Genomic DNA, 27,255 nt, shown 5'->3' on the forward strand with positions numbered 1-27,255 from the left:
GTTTATACGGAGGCCAAAGCTCAAGAAAAGGTCCATCATTTTACTTATGGCTTCGACAGCATCAACTCTGGACAGCACGTTGAGGAGGCAGTCATCTAGGTATAGAAATATTACAATCCCTTGTTTGCATAGGTGTGCCGCCACCACTGCGAGGGCTTTGGAAAATACCCTTGGAGCTGCAGAAAGGCCAAAGGGTGATACCCTGCACTGGTAATTGTTGGAACCCAGAACGAATCTGAGGAATCACCTACAGGAAGAATATCTGGTGATATTGAAGTATGTGTCTTGGAAGTCAAGAGCAAAGAACCAGTCCCCCTGTTCCTGTGCTGGGATAATTATTGATAGTTTGGCCTTCTTGAAATGTTGTAGTTTTACAAACTTGTTGAGGTTCCTCAAGTCTTGGATAGATCTCCACCTGCTGGATTTCTTTTGGACCGAAAAACAAAAATAAATAAATAAACAAACACGGGAATAAAAACCTTTTATTCTGTGTTGGAATGGGAGCAGTTCTATGGCTCCCAATTTCAGAAGGTGGTTTATTTCTTTTTGTAGAAGGTGTTCATGAAAAGGGTCCCTGAAGAGGGCTGGTAGAGAGAGGAATGAAATGGAGTACCCTTTGTTGATTATTTCCAAGACCCATTTGTCCAAGGTGATTTGTCATCATGCTGGGTAGAAGGGAACCAAGCAGTCACCAAACTGAAGGGGAAGTAAAGATGGTTCCAGCAACTGGATCAGAGGGAGGCATCTCACGGCCTCAACCAAAGCTTCAGAATTGCTGTTTTGAGGTGGAAGTGTGAGGTGGAGCCCCTTGTGCTAGTGTCTGCCTGTGCTTTGGAGGAGGCCTCTGTCATCTGGAGGGTGGAATGTGGTGGTCAAGGCTTTGGGGCAGGCTGGTATCTACCCTGTCTTCTCTTCAGCACTGTTTATAAATGCAAAGTGACTGGACTGTTGTTCTAGAGTTCTTTAAAAGTATGAGAGGATTCATCCACATGGTCTGCAAAGGATTTAGAATTTTCAACAGGGATATCTTCAACAGTGCTCTGCACCAGAAGATATCCTTCAAACTCTCAACGTTGTTACGTAACGTAAAAGGTGCTAAAGCTGAGACCTTTGATGTAGCCATTCAACAACACAGATTTTGGAAAGGATTGATTTGTAATTCTGTACTGTTCAATTCCTCAGGATCAGAAGAATTTACAAAAACAGCAGTAGACCCTCAAGAGGTGGACTGTTGTTTTGTGGAACATCATCCACAAGTTGATTTGAAGATCCCATCTTCTCAAAGTTCACCTTCTCAAGTTCCAAGCGGTCAGGAGGAATTTAACTGGGTCTTAGCATTTCATTGAACCCTCAATCAGAAGATCTTCCATGAGGTTTCATTTGCAAGGTGGGTTTATAGGCATTTCCCGTAGATGAGAAAGCCAGAGCCTGCAAAGAATTATCAGACTTTCCCTGCCTCTGTCTCACCAGAGCTTCCTTTCCACTCTGGCAAAGCAAGGAAAGCTTAAATCCTGCAGACTGATTTCTATCAGGGCCTAGAGCAGAAGAGGTTCTTTTTTTGGCTGGAGACATAACAGATTGATCTTTGGGGTGGTGCCTCACCAGATGAACACCAGGTGAAGAGAATGAAAGCTGATAAGGGTTTGAATATCCTCCCTAAAGCTTCTTCATCTCTAACAATGCCTGGTGCAAGAAGGTTCTGGAGATTGTCCTCACCTCCCAGGAATGAAAATCACATACATTGCCTCGCTATAGTAATGCAAAGGAAGGAAGGTAGAAAACAGCTATGTTAAATAATGAACAGCATTTCTCAGTGAGGGATAGACTACCTCAGAGCAGTTAACACCACAAAACTACAGGATTAGTTCAGGAACTTAATCTAGGACAGAAAAGCCTGAGGGATGTGACATAAAACTGGCTATTTGATGAGCAGCAGTGTCTTTTGTGACGTTGCACTCTATATGATTTTATGAAAAATGCTAATGAGTGTGAATATAATGTAACTGGAATATGCTTCATGCAAAAGGTCTCTTTGTAAGTTATCATTACAAATCTTATAATCTACTGAGTGTGGTCATTCTATTTGTATAAATGTATCACTCTTGTATGCAACTAGAAATATAATTGAGTCCTATTGTAGTTATGCAAAGTGTGGGCCTTAATGGTGGTTTGGAATCTTGATGGCTCCCATCAACCAGGACAATTGACTGTGGATGGCTCTGTTTGCTTGCAGGCCTTCCTATGAGTCAGGCTGGGAGGAATGAAGGCTTGAAGTCTTACAGTGACATGTGATCATGTCACCTGAACTGGAATCCATCTTTAACCTGGTGCTTTTCCATTTAGAAGGAGGAGTGGAAACCCAGAGATGGACAAAGGATTCCTGCCTTGTGCAAAAGATATATAAAGGGGTGGAACAGAACAAAGGGGATGGCAGTCATGGGGAATCTCCTAGCTACTACCTGAGCCAGAACAAGGGCTGTACCAGGGGAAAGAATTGTGCCTAGACTAGGAAGGCATCCAATCTCTGATAGAAGCTTATTGAAACATCTCCGAGGGTGAGATTTTGTCTGTATTCAGTTTTCTTACTGTATTAGGTTTAGACTTGCATGTTTTATTTTATTTTGCTTGGCAATTCACTTTGTTCTGTCTGTTATTACTTGGAACCACTTAAATCCTACTTTTTGTATTTAATAAAATCACTTTTTACTTATTAACCCAGAGTATGTATTAATACCGGGGCGAAGGGGGGAAGAAACAGCTGTGCATATCTCTCTATCAGTGTTATAGAGGGTGAACAATTTCTGAATTTATCCTGTATAAGCTTTATACAGGGTAAAATGGATTTATTTGGGGTTTGGACCCCATTGGGAGCTGGGACAGGAACACTTCTTAAGCTGTTTTCAGTTAAGCCTGTAGTTTTGGGGGACATTATTCAGACCTGGGCCTGGGTTTGCAGCAGGCTAGCGTGTCTGGCTCAAATCAGGCAGGGCATTGGAGTCCCAAGCTGGCAAGAAAGCAGGGGCAGAAGTAGTCAACACATCAGTTGGCAGTTCCCAAGGGGTTTTCTGTGATCCAACCCATCACATCTTTTTCATAGTTCCCATTAAGGCAGGGCTTTAGCAAGAGACAAACTTGTACCAAATAGTTTGACTGAACAAAGTGGAAACATTGATTGGTCATGTGTTAAGGGTAGGATACTTTGTTCAAGTGCTGGCATTGAAACTGATACATTAAATCTAACCTTACAGGATAGGATCAGGAAGAAAAGCCATAACAGGGAAGCATAAATGCAGTACAACAAGAAAGGTTGCCTACTTATATTTAGTGACTTTATTTAGCACAAGCTCCAGAATTCTCCGAAGAGTTCAGGAGTGAAAAGGCAGTATATTTTTGCTTTCATCCTTAAGGCAAACCTTACCAATGGAGTCAAGGAGATGAGCTTTCCTTTCTTGGATGGCCAGCATCTTATTTAATAGAAAGGATAAATTTATCAGTAACCCCATTCAAAAGTTCTGGGTTTTGAGCCTGACTCTCCAAGAGAGAAGTTAGAGAAGGAAAATAATTCACTCTCCACAGAGGCAACAGAGACCTCTTGGGACGCTCTCTTAGAAGCTTTCATAGAGAATTTTTGAACAATTATGGAAGCTTTCTTTCCAACAAGGACAGGGAGGAATTGATGGGATCGTTCATATCTGTGCTTGGAGGCTTATCTCCAGGAACCACCAATATGGCTGGAGAAAGAGGCTGTTGGGTTGGCAGAACCATGGATGTGGGCTCCCTCCAAGAATAATCCCCATAACACTGGTAAGGCATTTTCAGTGGATTGTAATGTGACCCCATAAGGTGCATGTCCTTAAGTTGTAGAAGCATCTTCAGGCATCTTGAATCCACTCTGTGGGCAGAGGGGTTATTTTGCACTGAGTATGGTGTTGCCAGATTTAGGGAGCCAGAGCGGAGGGTGGGGGCAGCGCAAATCACAGGTTCAGAATGGATTCCCTTCAGAGTCTGGCCATAATCCCTACAAACCCTACTTTTGTCTATGTCTGCACTAGACATCACTTCATTCTCTGAAGGTAGCACATCATTCACCTCTGACAATAAGAGCCACATACAATGAGGAGCAAACTTCAGCCAGTCCACTCAGCACCCCGACAGACTCTGCCTGGTGAGCAGTGACATCTGAGAGAGAAAGTGAAGAATGGGGGCAGCCATCACTATTTCTGGTTAGCGTACAATGCCTGCACCCAGGGTGCAAGGTTGCGACAGCACCACTAAGTCCCGTAGGCCAAAGTCCCAGTACAGATCATCAGGAAGAGTGGAAAGAACAGAGAAGGGAAGATGTTTGACAAAACCCAAAAATCAGCGGCCTAGATCCTCAAATTCAGAGCAGAGCTGCTGAGAAGAGTTGTTTACTGTGGCCAGAAGTAGCAGACTTAGGTTATGTCTACACTACGGACCTTATAGCAACACAGCTGTAATGTAGCTGCTCTTTGCCAGCAGGAGAGAGCTCACCAGCCAGCATAATTAAACCACCCCCAATGAGCAGTGCTAGCTATGTCAGCAGGAGAGCCTCTCCTACAGACATAGTGCTGTCCACACCTGCACTTTTGTCAATGTAACTTATGTTGGTCAGGGGGGTGTTTTTGTTTTTGTTTTTTTAATACCCCAACTGATAAAAGTTTTACTGACAAAAGCGGTAATGTAAACAAAGCCTTAGACTGTGATGCAATTCCAGTTTTTATAGGAGAGTAGCATTTTAAGTGCCAAAATAAAAAGTTTCAGCAACTTATTTAGGCCTTAGTTTGATGTCCAGACTGGAGGATTCCTTCTATGTGCTTGAGAATCAGATATATGCATATTTATTACGTAGCAGTTAATCATCACAAAACAAAATGATTGGGATACAGAAAAGGAGAAAGGGGAGATATCTTTAGGGATTCACCTAGGAAACGCCTCATATATATGAGTTATCAACTTAACTCCATAAGCATGAATGGGAGAACAAAACATTCTCTCTGTAACAACTATACCATCCCTTGTATTTCCCCATATGCAATATTAGTTCTTTCTGTATGTAATTTCTTGATGCTGTCACTTGTTGAAGACACTTTCACTTGTAATTTATTGGGCTCATCTTTATGTAGTAATTTAGGTATATTACATCACACCCTATACTGTCATACCCCCAAATGGGTCATTATGGTGGCCTGAATATCCTTAATTTTTTCGTGTTCGGTCATAACATTAAGTACCTGTTTGCAGATTACCACATTCAAATTGAAAAACAGATGAGATTTTAAAATGTGTATTTTCCAATAGAAATGAACAAAATTCCTGTCTTTTGAGACAAATTCAATACTAGTTAATAAGGTACATAAAATGACTTCAAAGCTCTATTAGAACACACTTTATCAGGCTATTATGTCCTCCTAAACTGAATTAGCCTCACTAATATTTACCTTAGTTATAGCAGGAAATCAGTTTTAATAATCCAAGTTATTTTATCACAAAAATGATTATGTTTCATATCTATGCACATTTACACCTATGAGCAAATGCACAGTATAGGAAGAAGACCTTCAACACTGTACATATACAAAGCACAGTGTTATAGCCAATACAAAATTGAACAGAGCAGTATAAGTGCAGTCCCTAAGCAAGGGGAAAAAAATCTCACAAGCTGAAATTTAAAACAAACACTTAGTATGTAAGGAAAATAGCTATATTTTTAAATGAATGGAATCTTGCCTTCCATAGATCTGGTCAGGAAGTTTTTTGTTCCCATGAAAATTTTTCATGAAAATGAGAACTTTCTTCATTTTTGTCAACATTTTTCTTCAAAAGTTAATGAGTTTGCAACAAAAAAACAATTTTTTTGTGGGAATGGCATTTCAACAATGGACAATTTTGAGCTCTCTTTTTTTTGTGAAAAACCTGATAAATTTGGTGAAAATTGGTTATTTCTCATTCTTTAATTAAAAACACATTTAAAATACAAAACCAGCTCTAGTATGTGTGTGTATAATCATCTATATCTTATGATTATATATAAGGCCCCATATCTTCCATAACTACTCAGCTGAAGAAATAACCATGAATGTTCTCCCCCTCCCCCCCTCAAGATACTGGAGGCCCTGTGGAACACTATTTCCTGTTCAGCACCTAAAACATGGGGGATAAAAGAAACTAGATGGAGCGACACAGCGGGGTTGGCACAAGTGTAAGCAAACGGCATGTCAGTAACCCTCCTTCCACTGGAAGAAATAAAAGGTCTAGGAACACTTTTGCAGAAGAACTGAAGTCATTTTACCATAAAATACTAGCTCTCTATTTAGGCTAGAAATTCAAGACTGTCCAATACTATACAAAAATTATAAACAATGTTTTTTCTCATTTCTAAGTTAGTTGCTGAAGCTTTATTAATGCTCCTAATGCTGCTATAAGATCAGACATATTTCATCCTCAATTTAGTTCTTTAAATATAGGAAATATTTTTTTCTGGACACATCTGAAAGTAAGGTAATTCTCGTCAAGCATAAACAAGTATCTTGCATATATGATAGACTTAGAAATAAATCTTAGTTTAGATGAAGAGAAGACTGAAGTAGAATATGAATAGAATGGTGCTTCTGGGGTTTATGGCTAGATAAATAGCCATATAAACAGCCAGTTGGTAATCAAAGTGAGAACCTACAAGAGAGGACTGGTAGATAGCATTACTGGAGGAGATACCCCAGAAGAAACTGATTTTTTTTTAAACTAATGAACAATTTTGATTCCCCATCATGTCAAGTAAGGGAGGGCAATTCATCATCTTCAGACTGAATTAACTCCTAGCAAGCATCTATGTTTATCCAACAAAAAGAGAGACCTACTAAACCATTGGAAAACTGATCAAGACTTGCACAGGCATTATCTTCTTATTTTTGTTTGTGTACATAATGTAGACCTTGTGTCCCTTTGAAAATGAACATATATACAAAGACTACTTCTGACGGCTATGTTTAACTTGTCAACTTCCACCCATCAGCAGACTTGAGCCACAAAAATAATTGAAGAAATATTGCTCTGCTATTTTAAGAAAATTCAAGTTTCAGTGTGTATTTCATATGTTTGTTCAATACAGCATGACTCCAAAATCCCAGAGATGGAGGACGCTGGAAGCCTTTAGAAAGACAGGGTTCAGTAAGACCGAGGAATCACCTATGCATTCTGAAAAGCCTACACTGAGGATTTCCCCAAACCTAGGTAACAGTGAAGAGATGATGATTGGTTGGCTGTAGAAGAGCCTGTTTTCCAATCAGCATTGACCCTTTAAAGCTAGCTAATCTACAAAGCTGGCCAACATCTTCTTCAGTATGTAAGAGTGGAAGCACAGACTTTTTGAATACAACTCCTGAGAATTTTGATTAACCAGAGTTTGGTAAATCAGAATTTTAGAGTATATTCTTTTTAAAGGTAAACATTTATATTAAGGGAAGGGAATGATACATGACTTTTAATTCAGTAGTTTATTTTCATGAATTATTTTATTCTTAATCTTTAGTTAAAATATGAACGGTTAGTGGCTGCATATATGTACTAACCTACTCAACCCCAATCAGAATTCAGAAGTCACTTTAAACACCAATGACAAAATTACTGGTATGATATCAGATCTTCTGTTATAACTTTTTAAGATCATCAGTATTCATTTTCATTTGCACCATTAAGATTTATTCTTTGTTTTTCATCTAAACTGGCACCCAATTTATAGGGAATCATGTTGCTGGACTTTGGAAATGAAAGATGTGTGAATCTGTAAGAGTAAGCAACAAATCCCAGCAACAAATACCTAAGGATAACTTACCAAAACATTTGGTATTGCCCAACAATAATTTTTGTAAATTATTTTTGAGCAAAAGGGACTGAACAACATATGTATTTGATGTAATATAATTTGACGTGGTGCTGCATGATATCTTGATTAAAAACTGGAAGAATATAAAACTAACATGGCATACAATAACTGGATTAAAAGATGGCTAAATGATAGCTCTCAACATGTAATTGTAAATGGGAAATATTCATTGAGTGGGTATGTTTCTAGTGGGGTCCCACAGGGATTGGTTCTTGAACCTACACTAACATTTTTTGTCAATGACTTGGAAGAAAACAAAATCATCACTGACTGGAGGACACAAAAATGGGGGAATGACAAATAACGAGGACAGATCTTGATACAGAGCAATATGGATTGTTTGGTAAGCAGCGGACAAGCAAACATTATGCTTTTTAATATGGCTAAATGTAAACTTGTACATCTAGGAACAAAGAATGTAGGCCATTCTTAAAGGGTGGAGGACTCTATCCTGGGAAGCAGTGACTGGAAAAAAAACTGGGCTTGTGGTGGATAATCAGTTGAACATGAGCCTTCCCAGTGTCACACTGTGGCCAAAAGATGGCTAAGGTAATGCTGGAATGCATAAGCAGAGGAATCTCAAGGAGGAGTAGAGAGGTTACTTTACCTCCGTATGTGGCACTTATGTGACTGCTGCTGGAATACTGTGTCCCATTCTGGCATCCACAAATAAAGAAGGATGTTGACAAATTGGAGAGAGTTCAGAAAAGAGTCACAAGAATGATTAAAGGATTAGAAAATATGCTTTATAGTGAGAGGCTCAAGGAGCTCAATATATTTAGCTTAAAGAAAATGTTAAGTGGTGACTTGATTACAGTGTACAAATACCTACATGAGAAACAAATATTTGATAATGGAAACTTCAATCTAGCAGCGAAAGGTATAACTCAATCCAATGGCTGAAAGTTGAATCTAGACAATTTCAGACTGGAAATAAGGTGTACATTTTTAACAGTACATGTAATTAACCATTGAAACAACTGACTGAAGGTTGTGGTGGATTCTCCATCGCTGGCCATTTTAAAATCAAGATTGAATGTTCTTCTAAAAGATATGCTCGGGAATTATTTTGGGAAATTTCTATGGCCTGTATTATGTAGAAGGTCAGACTAGATTATCACAATGGTGGTTCTTTGTGGCCCTGGAATGAACAAATCTATGAAACATAGTGTTTTATAGTACACACTCCTGCTAGGGAAATATTTATCTCCCCAATATGCATCATACATGGAGTGACTACAACATGTACCAGCTATTACAATTAATTCCTAAAGAAGCACCTAAAATACTGTGTGATATACACTGATAGAGAACCTTATAGTGTATGAGTTTGAATGCTTGAGACCTTAAGCAGCAGGATTAAAATCTATGTGAAAATCTTAACCCAAAATGTCCTTGCTTCCTCTATCTAGGTTTGTGTATCAAAGTGGTACCTAGCTTTTTTATGTTCTATTCACTTTTATGGGCTTCATCTACAGTAGATATTGCAATAATCATTTTGCAGTTATTATGTTGTATACAGAGGCAACATTAGCCTGGAGGAATGAATCAATAACTGGGAATCAGGAAGTTCTGGATTCTAATGCCAGCTCAGTCAGTGACTCATTGCATATCCTTAGGAAAGTCACTTCACCTCTCTACCTCATTTTCCCCTCTGCAGAACAGGGATAACATTTTCTACCCCAAAGAAGTGCTTTGAGAATTTGTAATGTTTGTATAACACTTACAATACGTAAAGAACATTAGAGTGTTAAGCAGAATTATGAGCGCTCAGAAACTGCAGTGAAAGGTGCTGTAGAAATGCATACAGAATCAAAATCTATCCATAAACTTCTCTCAATCATCAGAAACCATTTACACAAACCCTTAATGAACTGGAAGAGACATTCTCATTGTGTAGACAACTGATACTATGTACAAAGTTATGTTCTATAGAGCATGGACTCTTTCTCTACTTATTTTGCAAGGTGCCTAGTGTATTTTGGGGCACTTGTCAAGTAACAGATATTACTATACAGCACTTACATTTTCAAAGAACTTTCCAAACATGAACTGATCTTGCAGTCAGGTAGATAGGCAGGTATCTCTAATTTTACAGATGGGGTACTGAGGATTAGAGGCCTCTTGTCTACACTAGCATTTACTATTAAATAAAAAATCAGCATCATCATCTGTGCAGGAATAGCAACAGTCTGAGTACTAGCATAGGTAGCCACCAGAAGTTACTGGCATTTTAACAGCCATGTCGCCAAGAGTTTTTCTGAGCAGGAACAGGCAACATGGTGTTAAAACACTGGTTAGTGGCATCCACTAGCGATCTCAATTACACCACAGGAGGAGCTGCACTGTTGATAGCACAAAGCCAGGACATTTTTTTTTTTTTTTTTTTTTTTTTACAAAGATGTTTGTGTAGAAAGACTTGCTCAAGGGCACAGAGGACATTAGTGTAAGAACTAGTATTAGAACTCTCTAGTTACAGATTCCCAATTTTGTTCTGAAACCACTAGACTCTGCCTCTCTTTCAGCTGTCTTTTACACTAAAATCTCTCAGCCATTTAATTTTAAAAGTTTATCAATGGAATAGTACACACTAAACAATGAATAAACATTTATTTTTCAACTATACTCCTTAAGAATTTAGAAACAACATAGCGGTAATGTTACTAGACTGAAGTAGCAGTATTTATTGAGCCAAGTGTGCTACGTTAATAATTTTGGAACTTTAGTATTTTAGTAATTAGACCTCTACTCTAATATTTACTTTAAAAGAACTAGAACTGATAAAAACCGTATAATAAAATTCCACAGAACATATGTGATATGGCAAAACAAGTAATTACTGGAAGTCTTTCCTTCCTTTATATGTAGGAAAAAATATTCTACTGCTCCCAGCACCAATTTGTCATATATCGCACTTTATTTAAAAAACAAAACAAAACACACAACTACCCACAACCACATGCTTTTTATTTCTAGAAGTTTAAGCTTAATTAATGAGGAAGTTGACTTGAAGTCCCTTTAAAGTAGTAGGTCAGTATTCTTAGGTTTGACATAAAAAAGGATTTCCATGACTAAGTTTTCCAATTTTTGTTTATTTTATATCTTTTTCTTTGGTTCTTGTTCAGCCTTCTTTGAAGTTAGTCTTCAAAGCTCCAATATCAAATGGAATGCAGCATTAAGGATTTTACGACACTATGCTACTTAAACTTTTATTGTTTTGTGGAGAAATCAAAATCAGAAGGATTAAGCTATCCTATTAGGCTTTTTATTTCTCTTTTCTATTTTTTCTAATTTACGTTTTGTTTTTACTTCCAATTCCAGCATGTTATAAATCTGAAGTATGCCACCTTTAGTCTTACCACGTAGACAAAATAATGCATTTTACACTTAAACATGCTCCAGAAAAAAAATTAACATTCTTTATCATTTCCCAACAGAGACAGTTAATACTCTGAGGCCACATTAATAGAATCTTTCTGCCATTGTAGAAAGTTTGATAGCACTCTTATTTCAATGTCTGAATTTTTCTCCTTTTTTTGACAAAGACAAATGATTGCCATCAATCAAGATCCAATCGGGTATACAGAGAGTCAGGCAAATGCATCACTCTTTACTGGTTTTCCTGCTATTTGTGCAGGCTTTGCTCCATATTATTTTATAGAATGATCAAAAAAGCAGCCATAAGATAGATCATTCACACCCACTGTAAAATTAACTTTCATGAATAATGAGAGTTTTAAACCTCAGATAATGTATATGTTATACAGAAGATATTGCTGGAGTTCATTTCTGGCTGGAGATTATGTAAATGATACTATATGACCTTTATCATTACAAACAGGACATGCAAAACACATATTATTTCATACATCATTCTAAAGCAAGTCAGTTCCTAAAGGAGAAAGAGTCATTTATAATGTTCATGGTGAAGTGTTAAGGTTGAAAGAAAATGATATGAAGTACTTGTTATATTTTTGACTTCTCCTCCCCCTTAACCTGTTACTTATGCTCTCTAAACATACTAATAGTAACAAATATGATTTTATAAGCTTTCATTTCACCACAAAATAGAATGTTACTGATAGCAAAATTTTCTGTCCCTAGATTTCAGGTTATGCTAACCCTAACCATTTAAAATTGATGGTGATCACAGTATTTTTTTTTAAAAATTCATATTAATACATTGAACAGTATTAACCACACAAGCATTGTAGTTCTTTAAGCTTTTTGCTTTAACTATTAAGTCTAACCTTAAAAAGTTTACCTTCCTTTGTTTATTCCTTATTATTGAACAATAGCTATTCTAAGCAAATTTTAAAAACCACAAAAAAGATTTTCATAAAGATAAAATCTATCAGCAAGTCATTAACTCACTTTTATAGAAAGTAGGTTTATATGGACTTAATGACAAACTGTAGCAAAGACCTCCCCACCCAAGCTCAACTCATCAACATTGTTGCAATCTTGTCCTACTTACACGAACAAGAAAACAAAAACATATTAAAGAATCTGATTTAAACCAATTTAGAGAACTACACAACACTTAAGGATGCAAGGACCCTCATTTAAATATTTAAAAATAAGATCTTCATAAAAACACTATCCTGTTCCAAAACTGCAAGACTTTATACAAAGTCATGAAAGTGAGAAATCAAATTAAGACTGATTGTACTTTTCTCTAGTACATGACAAAACCAACACTGGTTGAAAACAATCAATCCACAATCAACTTACCTTTTCTGAGCAACACACTGGAAAAGTAAATTGCTATCAAAACACCTCACTGAATCCTTTATCCATCCCAGCTGCCATGCCCTCCAGACCTCCCCACTCATGGTGTATCAATAACTTCTGCTATTCTACTGGCCATGGCTTCTCCAAACTACTAATCTTACTTGACCTTGCTGCAACACTTGACACTGACCACGCAATCCTCCGAACGCTACCCCCTCTTTAGCCACATGTGTCTGGTGGTCCAACTGCACTTCAAATACAACATTAGGTTGTAGAGGTTTGTTTTACTTTATTGCCTCATCCTATTTACATAGACACCTCCCCGCCTTCCACAGTTCTCAATCACACAACCTCTTTGTGCAACAATAGCAACTGCTTATATAGTAAATTATGTTATGTTAATTGTTCTTCTACTGGCAGCTCTTATTTCTTCTCATGTAGCAACAGTTCTATTGAACCTCTTAAATACTGCATAATTGTGCGCGTGTGCACCCACACACCCCTGCCTGAAGTATATCAATAGCTGGGTATATTTTAATAGTCTTTAATTGATCAAGAAATATTACTTATTTTGATAGTGAAGTACTCTTTTGTTGTATCTCTAGTTCATCCATTTCCCTTCTGCTTTTCAGATCCAGAATCTTGGACTCTGACTTCTGAACTTTCCTTTTCTCCATGCATTGCTACAACCTAAAGATCTGCCTACTATCACCTCACTCTGAAAAATCATGTCTGTGCTTATTAACTTGTAATTTATTAAATGAGTTCAATACAAAGGTTTTGGGGGGCACTTATATGATTTAAAACACTGCAGAAATCATTGACAAGTGTCAGAGACAACAGAGGAAATCCGAACAACAAAACATCCCTGCCCACTTGATAAAACACTGAAACGCTCACTGAATAGTCAGCATCTCAAAATTGTTCTTATACAAACATTAGTCTTTTCAACACCACTTTTTCCACACACGTGTACAAACATAACCACATTATCAGAGTTCTGGAAGGCCACTATTGGCTCTCCACCCAACAAAGACAATTTCCTTTTTTCCTCGGTTCCTTTAGATACATGCTTGTCTATTTCTCTGAGTTCTTCTGGTTTCCTCTGCTTTGTCAATTTCAGACTCGTCTTCAGTTTTTCATTCCCTCCCTTATTGTAGATTGAGCCTGGTAGTTGATATACTGACTCCCTGAAGCTGTTTATTAAACCTCCTTCCACTGCCTTTCCAAATCAGAAAAGAAGGGAATCGCTTCATAGACAGTGCTATAAGTTTTATACTCCCATATATACACGAGAACTGCTACTAGTCATGCCTCCAAATCTGTCCATTGGCAGCCCACTCTCCAAGAACAGATTAAAGAATATTTAGATAAATGAGATGCATTCAAATTGGCAGGATTTGATGAAATTCATTCTAGGGTACTTAACGAATTGCTGAAGCAATCTTGGAACCATTAGCAATTACCTGCCTCCCAAACAGGCCACACATTCCCACTTAGCAACTTAAGACTACATTAAAAAGCTGGGTGCCTACTGGCTTGTCTTGAAATTTGTTACAAATTAAATTGAGTTATTTCACATTAAAATTATTTACATTAGAAGTGGGATCCTAAATCCATATTTAACCATTTAAATAAAAAACAGCCTGATTTTCAAAGGTGCTGAGCTCTTACAGCTTCCTGTTATTTTTTTTTTACGATGATAGCACCAAATGTCCCAATCAGGATTGGAGCCCCATTGTGATAAGTGCTGTACAGGCGGGGGGAAGACATTCCCTGCTCAGAAGAACTTGCAGGCTAAACGGACGGAAGGTGGGAAATAGACATACAAAGAACTAGCAAAGTTTTGTTGCATAATATATATTTTAAAAGGTTAGTTATATGCACTATATTATAGGTAGGGTTGGTACACTTTATATTTTTAACGTTGCCATGACACTTCCCGTTTATAAAACCTGTTTTCAATTGCTTATAACTCTCTCTTCTTTAACCGTTTTGGCTGAAATTTCCACGCAGGGTGTCTGCCTCAGGCTGAATTTTCTGGGCTATTTCTGAGAAAAAGGCTAGAGAAAAATACACTTATGCCCACGTTAAAAAATTCTGGAGACCTTTTATTTGAAAAATTCTAGTGCTTTTATGGACTTGAACCTTGGCAAGCAGTGGCTCTTGTCAGGGATGTGCCTTTTACCGTCCCTGTGAAAATCTGCCCCAAAATGGCCAAATCATAAGCCTTTGAAAAATCTCAGTCCGCACATACTCAGTAGGGACTTCTTATATTTTTAGCAGCTGAATTCCTGGAATATTCCATCTTGCTAAACATGCTCCAACTCAGGACTGAGCAGGACTTTCAGTGCAATTATAACTCTGAGCTGCTCGTGGCCGTGCCAGATCTGGACACCTCAACTGAACATAGGGAGCTCATCTCTCCTCTACTTTCCGCTGGGCCCAGTCAACAGGGGAGCAGAAGCTGCCCGATTCAAATGAAAAAGGAACAGGAGTCAGACCTGCAGGGTGGATGGGGGGGAGTAGACTGGAACAAGGAACCTTGGGGGGAGGGGAAGAAGCGATTAACACTGGAGATGTTAGAGATTGGGGCTGCGAGGGCAAGGAGACTTGAACTGGGAGCCAGAAGGAAAGTCATACCTTATGGGCTGAGAAACATTGCTCTAGAGGGACTATCGTACAATATCATCAATACAAGTACACAATCATGAAGTACTTAGTCAACATTTAAAAAAAATTTGCCAAATACTTTAACATAATTAAACAATACTGTGGTCTTCTCTCACCATAGTTAATATTGCTTTTAGGGCTGTTCAACACAGAGAATTTGTACTGGTATAACTATTTTAGTTAGAAGGCAATTGTCTATCAAATAGCATCAACTAGTTGGTTCTTTAATCTAAAAACAATTATAGAAGGAGTTAAACTTGTGTGGGACTTTATATGTCCCCCCATTTCCCTCCTTCCGATTTTCCAGTTTTCACCAAAATCAACAGGATTCTGCTCACTGATGTCAACAACGTTCTGTGAAACTTTGGAATCAATCAGAAACAACATTCAAAGGTAGTGTTACAGACAAACAGAGAAACGCCATCAAGTTGAACATAAAGCCTTGCTTTGCTCAGCCAATGAAACAAATAGCCCACTTCATAATCTCTTCCAGCAATTTCACATATGCTGAAACAAAGGTGGATAGTTCAGGCACTGTGGGACACCATAAATGAGATCCCTCATAGCAAGAGCAATTGCCCAACACAAACTTCTGGAATTGCTCCATGAGAAAACAGAAAAGCTACCATAAAGCAACTCTGGCCCCTCCTGCCACATCCATAATTAAATCAGCAAGTTGTTTCCAACAGTATCAAAGATCCCAAAAGAGGAAGAGCTTTTATCAGTTATGTAAAACAAAAATCTCTGCGTACTGGAAGGCTGCATTATAATCTAGTTACCAGTATTGAACAAGTAGATCAGAGTATTGAGGCTTATAAAATAAGTCACAGATAAGCATTCAATATAATGTAGTACAATATACTTCACAGCTTGTGTAGGTCAAATTTATTCCACACACCAGGCCTCCATTTCCCCCACCTCCACTGCCCTACACAAGCTCCCTGCCACTCTCCCATCTTCCTCTTTTTCAGGGACTCCTTCTAATTCCTCCCAATCTGCCCCCTGCCAGGGGATCTGTTTGCCCTCTTCTCTCCCCATGGCAGGGGTTCTGTGTGCACCCTTATTTCCCCTAAGCACCTTTCTCTATTACTGGATCTCAGAATCTCCCTCCACCAGGGATTCTGCGTGCCCTCCATTTGCCACTTCCTCCATTCTCATCCCTGTGTGAACACTCATTATTCCTTTCTCCCCATTTCCTCCTTCTCCCCCATGAGACATGCCAGGTGCTCTGTCTCCTCTCCATACTCCCATTTTCACCTGCCCTCCCATGATAGGGGCTGTGTGCCTCCTCTTCTCCCCCATACCACAGTCCCCCACTCTTCTCCTCCCCAACTAGCAGTTCTGTGTGCCCCATTTCCCCCATGCCAGGGTCTCTGTGCATGCCTTCATTTCCCTCTCCTAGTACCCAATGCCCTCTTCCCTGCAACACCATTATTCTTCTTTCCTTCTGGGTGAGAAGTCATTCAGGGTGTCAACATATTAAACAATTGGAAGGCTGAGCAGAAATCAGTGGGATATTTTTATGCTCAAAGGCATTAATGGGTGCCATCAACCAGTGGTTTCACAATTGCAGGGGATGCTTGAAACAGTGGCTATGATTTCATGATTCTAAGGAAAAGGAGGAGTGAAAGCTGCAGAATAAGGACAATGGAGTTAAACACAGACTGTAACAAACTTAGGGCTTGTACACACACCACTTATATCAGTATAACTTATATCGCTCAGGGGATGAATAAGCCATCCCCAAGCGACGCAAGTTACACTGACCTAAGCACCAGTATGACAGCACTATGTTTGCAGGAGAGCTTCTTCCGCCAACATAGCTACAGCTGCTTGCAGAGGTGGTTTTATTATGCCAATGGGAGAGCTCTCTCCTGTTGGTCTAGAATGTCTTCACCAGATGCACTGCAGTGGTGCAGCTGCATCAGTACAGCTGTGCTGCTGTAGCATTTCTAGTGTAGACTAGCCCTTAGAGAACTAGCAGGTAAGGTCCCATGGGAAGAAAACCTAAAGGGATAAAAGGAGTACAGGACAGCTGGCAACTTCTTAAAAGGGACAATATTAAATGTACAACTGCCAACTGATGCAAAGAAAAGATAGGAAGAACAGGCAGAGGCCAAAATGGCTCCATCAGGAGCTCTTTAATTATCTGATTATCAAAAAAGAATCCTATAAAAAATGGAAACACTGATGAATTGCTAAGGAGGAGTACAACAGAGCAGCAGAACCACAGAGACAAAATCAGAAAGGCTAAGGCACAAAAGGCAATAAGAAGAGATTCTTTAAATATATTAAGACCAAGAGAAAGATGATGGAAACCATAGGTACCCTACTTCATGGGAAGGAGCGCTAATAACAAGAGACATAAAGAAAGCAGAAGTGTTTAATGCCTATTTTGCTTCAGTTTTCACTAAAAAAACTGGTGACCAGATACTCAACACAATTAATGTTAACGACAGTCAAAGAGGGAAAGAACAGATTAAAGAATATTTAGATAAAACAGTTCTATTGAAATTGGCAAGACCCAATGAAATGCATCCTAGAGTACTAAAGGAACTGCTAACGCAATCTTGGAATCTTTAGCAATTATCTTTGAGAACTCATGGAGGACAGGTGAGGTCCCACAGGACAGGAAAAGGGCAAACGATACCTATTTTTAAAAAGGGGAACAAAGAGGACCCAGGAATTATAGACCAGTCAGTGTAACTTCAACAGCCAGCAAGATACGACAAAATTTTTAAACAATCATTTTGTAAGCATCTAGAGGATAATAGGGTTATAAGGAATGGCCTGCATGGATTTGTCCAGAACAAATCATGCCAAACAAATCTAATTTCCTTCTTTGACAGGGCAACTGGTCTAGTTGATGCAGAGAAGCAGTAGCTGTGATATATCTTGATCTGGGTAAGGCTTTTGACACAGTCCCACATGACATTCTCCTAAACAAACAAAGTGGTCTAGCTGAAATTACTATAAGGTGGGTGCATAACTGATTGAAAGATGGTACTCAGACAGCAGTTATCAACGGGTCATTTTCAAACAGAGGATGTATATAGTGGGTCCCACAGGAGTCAGTCCTGTGACCAGCTTTAGTCAATTAATTACTTGGGAAATAGAACAGATAGCATGCTTATAAAATTTGCAGATAACACCGAGATGGTAGGGACTGCAAGCACTTTGGACGCTAGGCTTAAAATTCAGAATGACCATGACAAATTGGTCTGAAATCAACAACATGAAATTCAAGCAAAAGTGCAAAGCATTTCATTTAGAAAGGAAAAATCAAATCCACAGCCACAAAATGGGAAATAACTGGCTAGGTGGTAGGCCTGCTGAAAAGGATCTGGGGGATTTATCATCATCATCATCATCATGTTCCCATTATGCCTCTGACATTTAGGGCAGTGACGAAGCTCCTTCACTCCTGTCTGTTTCTGGCAAGTCTTTCAATGTTTCCCCAGCTGTGCCCCAGATTTTTCAGCTCAGCTTCCACAGCTCTTCACCATGTTGTTTTTGGATGGCCTTGTTTTCGCTTGCCTTCCAGTGTCCATCTTATTGCATTCTGATGATGGAATTAGTTCCCTTCCGAAGCACATGGCCATTTATACATGGAGGATTTATAGTGGATTACAAATTGAATACGTCTCAACCGTGAGACGCAATTGCAAAAAAGACTAGTATCATTCTGGACTGTATTAACAGCAGTGTCCTATATAAGACATGGGAAGAAATTGTTCCTCTTTACTCAGCACTGGTAAGGCCTCAGCTTGAGTACTCTGGCCAATTCTGGGCACCACACTTTAGGAAAGATGCGGGCAAACTAGAAAGAGTACAAAGTAGAGCAGGGGTAGTCAAACTATGGCCCGCAGGCCGGATCCGGCCCCTCAGGGCTTTGGATCCGGCCCGCGGGATTGCCCCCCGTGGTGCCGCAGGCCCCGGGCTGCTCTCAGAAGTGGCCACACCACATCCCTGTGTACCCTGGGAAGGGGGTGGGGGGGGGACAGAGGGCTCTATGCATTGCCCTTGCCTCCAGGCACCAGGGAACAGGGAACCGCGGCCAATGGGAGCTTTGGGGGAAGTACCTGGAGGCCGGCGGCAAGGGCAGCGCACAGAGCCCTGTGCCTTCCCCCTCCCCCAGGGGCTGCGCAGGGACGTGGTTCCAGCCGCTACTTGGAGTGGTGCGGCGTGGGGCCAGGGCAGGCATGCAGGGAGCCTGCCCTGGCCCAAGTGCGCACCACTGCCACCCCGGAGCTGCTTTAGGTAAGTGGTGCCGGGCTGGAGGCTGCACCCCTCCTGCACCCCAACTCCCTGCCCTGAGCCCCCTGCACCCCAACTCCCTGCCCTGAGCCCCCGTCGCACCCTGCACCCCAACCCCCTTTCCTGAGCTCCCTCCTGCAGTCCACACCCCTCTTGCACCCCAACTCCCTTCCCTGAGCCCCCTCATACACCTCACACCCTTCCTCTGCCCCAATCCCTTGTCCTGAGCCCATTCCTGCACCCCACACCCCCTCCCGCACCCTGCACTCCCTCCCACACCTCAACCCCGTGCCTCGGCCCTGCATACAATTTCCCCACCCAGATGTGGCCCTCGGCCCAAAAAGTTTGCCGACCCCTGGAGTAGAGCAACAAAAATGACAAATCGTTTAGAAAACAGGTCATATCAGGAAAGGTTAAAAACTGGACATGTTTAGTCTTGAAAAAAAGATGACCGAGTGGAGATCTGATAATAACCTTAAAATATGTTAATGGTTGTTATAAACAGGACTATGATCAATTATTCTTCATGTCCTGAAGGTAGGACAAGAAGTAATCATCTTATTTCTGTAGCAAGGGAGATTTAGGTTAGATATTACAAAAAGCCTTGTAACTATAAGGGTAGTTAAACTCTGAAACAGGCTTCCAGCGGAGGCAGTGGAATCCCCTGAAGTTTTTAAGAATAGTTTGGACTAACACCTATCATGGATGGTCTAGGTTTACTTGGTCCTGCCTCAGTACAGGCACCTGGACTTGATGACCTCTCAAGGTCCCTTCAAGCCCTACATTTCTATGATTCTACCAATTCAAAAGCACTAATGACAAGCAGATGTCATTTTGACCACTATCTTACATCACCCCATCCAGCAAATTTAGTTTATAGTTCTATTTCTCTTGACTGTGCACCTGAATACCCCCATCCCTTCAAACAGAGACTCTGGAATAGCCCTTCAGACATTCTAATACAACAGCAGTTTTTTTACATTAAAAAAAGTATCTGAGTTAAAATTGACCAAGTGGCATGAACTATTTAAAAATAAATCACTGATATAATCTAATAATGGTATTTGCATATACTGCAACCAGTAATTTATAGTGGCTCCGTTCTGCTCCATTCCCTTTCCAGGTACTCTCCCTTTTACTGTTTATGTAATAAAGCAACTTGTACTATCATCAGCTCTGTTCATCTTTAACAAAAAGTTAGTAATAAACTAAGTCTGGACACTCTTCGATGCACTCTCACGATACAAAAATTATTTTCTTCCTAAGTCATAATGTACTTTCAAGATTGCCTTTTAGGGTATAAATTACCTTGGTCTGGGCTCTAGGTACAATTGCTGAACTTTAATGTTTAGTGGTTTTGTTTGTTTGTTTTGTTTTTTTACTGAAACAACCCCCTGGCTAATACTTGATGGTATATTTTAGCATACAATAAAAAGAGGGATTTTTATTTGCCAGTACTTACTTGCTTCCTTGTTTATAGATTTTACATTTTTTTCCTTTTTTTGATCAACAGTATAGGAGTAACAACCTAATCCCTAAAACACTTTTCAAATGGCACTGTCTTCACATCTCATAATTAAATCAATAAATTTTCACATCCCAGTGTTTACTTTCCCTGTGGAAAGAATTATAGCACAAGAACCGGTTACAGTCATTATACTCCTAATGTGGCAAATACTATGGAGTCAGTTAGAGTAAACTCTACAGGGTTACAAGGTCAAAATGAAAGACTGCATAATTTATCAGATCAGGCAAATCATTTTGAAAGTACAGAGTTAAGTGCGGCATTAGCCTGAGATTACTGCCTTTCATGAATAAAGGTTAATATCAGTGTTTATTCAGTTATACAGTACATGGCATGTACTATATAAACTTCATTCATTTAAAGAAATCCCTCCTGACGCTGTCACAGTTAAAATACTGGAACTAAGCTAATGTACAACGTTGTCTTAGGATAATATCTTAAAGCAATCTAGTATTGCTATTCTAAAATATCAAGTCCTACATTACCAAAATTGCATCAGATGACACCATCTCAGTCAGTCAAGAGAAAAAAAACAGTTGCTAACCTTTTGTAACTGTTGTTCTTTGAGCTGTGTTGCTCATGTCCATTCCATGCTAGGTGCGTGCACGCTGCGTGCACTGTTGCTGAAAATTTTTCCCTTAGTGGTATCCATAGGGCTGGCTCTAGCACCCTCTGGAGTCACGTGCTTATGCACCAGTATAAAGGGTGGCACCAACCCCACATGTTCTCAGTTCCTTCTTGCTGGTAACTCCAACATAGAGGTAGGAGGGTTGGTCATGGAATGGACATGAGCAACATATCTCAAAGAACAGTTACGAAAGTTTGGTAACCATTTTTTCTTCTTCAAGTGCTTGCTCATGTCTATTCCATGCTAGGTGACTCACAAGCAGTACCCTCAAACGTGGTGTGAGAGGGTTTTGGGCAAGAACTGCTGACTCAGCCCTCTGTCACGCCAGCCCCCATTATGGGAAGCAAATTGGAACTGGATAGAAAATCCTGCATCTAATTGTTGAATGGGAGACACCTGCCTGCCCAATTAGCCTGGGGCTATATAAAAGCTGCAGGGAAGGAAACCACAGGGGAGGGGAGAGGAAGCAGAGTGATAGCTCTTCCCTCCATCCGATGAAGTGAGCTGTAGCTCATGAAAGCGTATGCTCAAATAAATGTGTTAGTCTCTAAGGTGCCATAAGTACTCTTTTTCTTTTTGTGAATACAGACTAACACAGCTGCTACTCTGAAGCCCTTCCCTCTGAGGAGCAGACAATAGAAACAAGCAGTGTATGGTGAAAAGGTGGTGGGAGCACAACCTGTAAGAAAAAGCACCAGTGGTTACTGAACCCCAGAGTCTCCAAGTGACTTTATCAGCACAGCAGGGGCAGGAGCCAAGAGGGCCCTGCCGTGAACTGCTACAGGTGGGCTTGGAGTTCATGGATGTGCTGACTGCAACACTATTCTTCCAAAACTGGCATCATCACAGGTCTGTTGGGTGATGGTGTGACAAAGGCATGCACAGATGGCCAGGTTGCAGGCCTGCAGATATCCTGGATCAGTACCAGTGCAAGGAATGCTGCTGACGAAGATTGGGCTCTTATGGAGTGAGCGGTCGTGATGGCTGGAAGCAGAACATTTGTCTGCTCATAGCAAGCTCAGATATAGGCAATTATCCCGGACAAGATTCTTTGTGATGACACAGGTAGTCCTTTCATCCTTTCCGCTATTTCTACAAAGAGTTGCATAGACTTGCAGAAGGGCTTAGGTCTTTCAATATAAAAGACAAGGGCCCGCCTAACATCCAACATATGAAGCTGATGTTCCTCAGAGGTCTTCGGGAGGTTCTGGGAAGAAGACAGGTAGAAAAATGACCTGGTTGTTGTGAAATTGCAACACTACCTTTTGGCACAGAATTTTCAATTTTTTGGTGCTGAATGCCCAATTTCTCATTCAAACCATAGCATATTTGCCCATCCTTCACAGTGAGATGTAGCTAGCAAATAATTATCATGAATCTCTGAATATTCTTCCTGGAATTATCATGCATCTCTGCATATTCTTCCTAGACACATTCAATTCTATATCATGATTGACAGGCCACTTATAAGGATTTCTGGTAAGCTTCTTGCAATTACATTTGAAGTTATAAACCTTGAACAAGCATTATGGCTGTGCCATTTACTGCTTTCAATATACTTAAGCAAGGCTCCAAGTACATCCAGGATATACCATGTTATCTCCTTTGAATCTGATGTTTAGGATCCTAGAGTAAAATCTCTTTTTTCTGCATGTTGCTGAGGTGAACATGTCCAGTAATCAAATGAGCATACTATCCTGTCACATACCTCCTTGTTAAATCTCCACTCATTTTAGTCCATTCTTTTTCTGTTGAGTTAGTACACATTCGTTATTAGAACCCTAGTTACGTGTAATGCAGTCGCTGAGTTTAAATTTTATTCTGCCTAGTCAAAGGAGAGTTTAGCCTCCCTTAGTTTCCTGCTCTTCTTTTTCCCTTAGTTGTTGATGTGTGCTACTGAGGTGACTTTAGCCAACTGTATCAGCACAAAGCTCCTTCTCAGCATGGACAACATTTCCAAAGTATTATTGTCCGGGGCTTAAGACAGCTATGACTGTTCCTAGACATCACTTGTGATCAGAGAACTTGGCAGGAGTTGTCCAACTGTGCACCCTACCCAGTCAGGCTATCCTCTGTAGCAACTGCTGTCCACTGTGGGGCTCATACTAGTTTCCTTGTCAAGTGTTCTTTGGATTTTCACCAATCCAGGTCACTCAGTTTTCAAAGGAGGGGTAATCTGTTGAATGTTAAAGGCCCAAATGAGCAACTCTCTCTGCAAATGCCTACTTAGAATCCAAGAAGGTGAGAATCCTTGATTGTTCTCCTAGAGGGATCACAAACCATTCCAGTATCTCCTGGAAGATTATGTGGAGACTACCTCAGGAGGACTCAGGGTTGCTTTAACTTCTCTCCCCTCTTCTCCCCCGACCCCCAAGATGGAAGTGAATTCTTGTTTCTCTTATTCTTCTTGGTCAATCCGTTGGCTCTTGTCTTTGCCTGATGTAGGGAGAGGAGACAATATCCCAGGATGTCTGCCAGAGCTCTGAGAATTGGAGTGAAAGGAACTGGCCCACAATGAGCCTTTCCATTCACCTGATCCTGCCTGTCCTTGACTGAGTAGCAGATGTGTGTTAGATCTGCTTTTTACTCCTCCACATCCTAACTTCCTATACTGCCCGGTTGAAGGGTAAGTGGGGGAAAAGGTGGAGTATCTCCTTATAGCCGAGGCACACATGGCCTTGTTTAGTTTGCTGGTTGGCAGGGGAGGAGGAGGAGGTGCTAGGGAAGGGAAGAAACAAGAGCAGGAAAGAGAAGAAGAATACACTAAGTCCCAGAAGTCTTTTTGAGAAAACTCTGAGGAAGAGCTCAGCATTGCTTCCAAAAGGTTGGTCCCTACAAACTGAACCAGAACTTCTCCTAGTTTCAGTTCAGAACTGCCTTTGAAGACTGCAGTGGGTAAGATCCACCCACCAAATGATAAAGTTGGACATGCTCTCACATCAGAGGGATACTGTAATTCCACCTAACGATGAACATAGCAATATTTTTCAAAGTTCACCTACTCCATTTGTTTGTTCTAATTATAGCTGCACATTTCTTTTGAACACATTACTTTGTAAGTGAAAGTAAGAACTACTGTCAATGAAAAAATCACTATTTACACATGACAGTTTTACAAGATGTGATAAGCAACAGTCACTATTAATAGACTTTCTGACAAAGGAAGAAAAAAACGTTGTGTATGTTACAGATGGTATGGAAATCTAACATTTTAAACAAGTATACTTTTCAAAACTTATTATATGAGCCCATATTGGCTACATTAACACAGATAATCCTATTTTAGTTTTGTTCTTATTGATAGTAATAGTGAATTGGCTTACTACAGAAAAAGATTAGAATATATAAAAAGGAAAAAATACTCAAAATGAAAACAGGTAGAAACAAATTTAAAAAGGAATGAAGTAAGGGATATAACCAAATATTATAAAGTTGTCCTCAGCTGTTTTTCTGTGCAAATGCAAGAGGCTGGGGAAGACAGGGCACTAGAAACAGCATATCACTTCCCCTCACCATTTTATTCATATTTCACTCCTCATTTAAGTGATTAATTTCTATGCAATTAATGCCACAGAAGGAAAAAATGACTGCAAAGAGGAGCAGTAGAAATAGTACTTCGGGTGAACATGGTGGTACCACAGCAAAAACAAAAGTGAACTATGACAACGATTTAGACATTGAAAAAAGTGTCAAAAAGAAAAGTGTGTGACCTGGAGAAAATGGTCAGTCCCAAAAAGCTTTCTTATGCCCTTCAAAGCTAGTGAAGGAAGGAAGGGGTGAAAAGGGAATATAATAAAAAAGCAGCATTGACAAAAGTTTCAGACTTGGAACAGACATATGTACCAAAGACTCAGAAATAACCAAAGTTCAAAAGAAACCCAATGGGATTAAGGATCCAGGTCAAAAAGGGAAGAAAGGATTAAAGAAGAAACATGCCAGAAAGAAGGCATTTGCAAGGAGCAGCAACAGAATCAAGGAAAGAAATACATGCCCCTGAGCATCATTTCTTAGCTGCCTGAAAAGAAAACCAGCCTCATTCGTGTGGGATTTCCTCTCATCAGATAAAAGTGACAGTAGCAGCGCAATCTGATTTTTGTATATAAAGGCACTCTATGATAACTATGCAAAAGAGAAACATCTGCTCAGCATGCAGCAGACCACCACTACTGTAGCAGGGAAAAGGCACAGTAAATGGAGAGAGGACACAAGTGTCGGTAACAGCCATTGCCACTGAGTGGATAGTCTGAATTTGCTCTTTCCTAATCACTACCTCACCTGATGCAAGAGGCCTGGTCTGAAAAGCAAGAGGCCTGTAAGTAAAATGTACATCAAAACTTTTGCAGATATTATTTAATAGGACATCAAACTACAGTAGTAGTAATCCTACAGTCTACATGCTAAATGTAACAGAGATCATAATATTTGCTCTGGAACATATGTAATGTACAGCTTCAAAGAAGAAGAAATAATTGAAGATCCTGCTTTTCCAGCAAAGAGGTCCTGGGCAGTGTATAAACAATGCTGGTGTTTGAGTTTCTCAGAGATGAAAGGTTCAAGTTGAAAATAATATTTTTAATAAAATTCTTCACAACAGTTACAACGTGTACCTTAGGGTATTACTGCAAACCTTAACACATTTTGGAAAGGTATTTTTCACTGTTTACACTGTTTATTTTCTATATTTCTCTCCACTCTAACTGGCTCTTTTGTATCCGGTGTTCCAAGGTATTTACTATCCAGATATGCCAAACATTTGTATGCCGCTTCATGCTTCGGCCACCATTCCAGAGGACATGCTTCCATGCTGATGATGCTCATTAAAAAAATAATGCATTGATTAAATTTGTGACTGAACTCCTTGGGGGAGAATTGTATGTCTCCTATTCTGTTTTACCTGCATTCTGCCATGTCATAGCAGTCTAGGATGATGACCCAGCACATGTTCGTTTTAAGAACACTTTCACAGCAGATTTGACAAATGCAAAGAAGGTACTAATGTGAGATTTCTAAAACTAGCTACAGCACTCAAACCAAGGTTTAAGAATCTGAAGTGCTGTCCAAAATCTGAGAGGGATGAGGTGTGGAGCATGCTTTCAGACGTCTGAAAAGAACAACACTCAGATGAGGAAACTACAGAACTTGAAACACCAAAAAAGAAAAATCAGCCTTCTGATGGTGACATCTGACTCATGATGATGAAAGTGAACATGAGTCAGTCCGCTCTGCTTTGGATTGTTATCGAACAGAATTGGTTATCAGCATGGACACATGTTCTCTGGAATGGTTTGGAAGCATGAAGGGACATATGAATCTTTAGAGCATCTGGCATGTAAATATCTTGCAATGCTGGCTACAACACTGCCATGCAAACACCTGTTCTCACTTTCTGGTGACACTGTAAACAAGAAGTGGACAGCATTATCTCCTGCAAATGTAATCAAACTTGTTTGTCTGAGTGATTGGCTGAAGTAGGACCGTGTTGACTTGTAGGCTCTAAAGTTTTACATTGTTTTATTTTTGAATGCAGTTATTTTTTGT

The 27,255-nt window shown here is 39.9% G+C and overlaps 1 protein-coding gene and 1 long non-coding RNA gene across 9 annotated transcripts in view; both read right to left on the reverse strand.

Moving 5' to 3' along the window:
- LRBA (LPS responsive beige-like anchor protein) overlaps positions 1-27,255 on the reverse strand; it is a 555,352-nt gene that overhangs the window by 267,115 nt on the left and 260,982 nt on the right. The window lies entirely within an intron of this gene.
- Positions 6,679-26,606, reverse strand: LOC122459808. The gene is made up of 3 exons (XR_006280750.1): positions 26,416-26,606; positions 20,303-20,313; positions 6,679-6,690 (listed from the first exon to the last, which is right to left on the reverse strand). It is a non-coding gene; the product is annotated as an uncharacterized LOC122459808 (long non-coding RNA).

Source organism: Dermochelys coriacea, chromosome 4, assembly GCF_009764565.3.
Source record: "Dermochelys coriacea isolate rDerCor1 chromosome 4, rDerCor1.pri.v4, whole genome shotgun sequence".
In the NCBI taxonomy this organism is placed as follows: Eukaryota; Metazoa; Chordata; order Testudines; family Dermochelyidae; genus Dermochelys; species Dermochelys coriacea.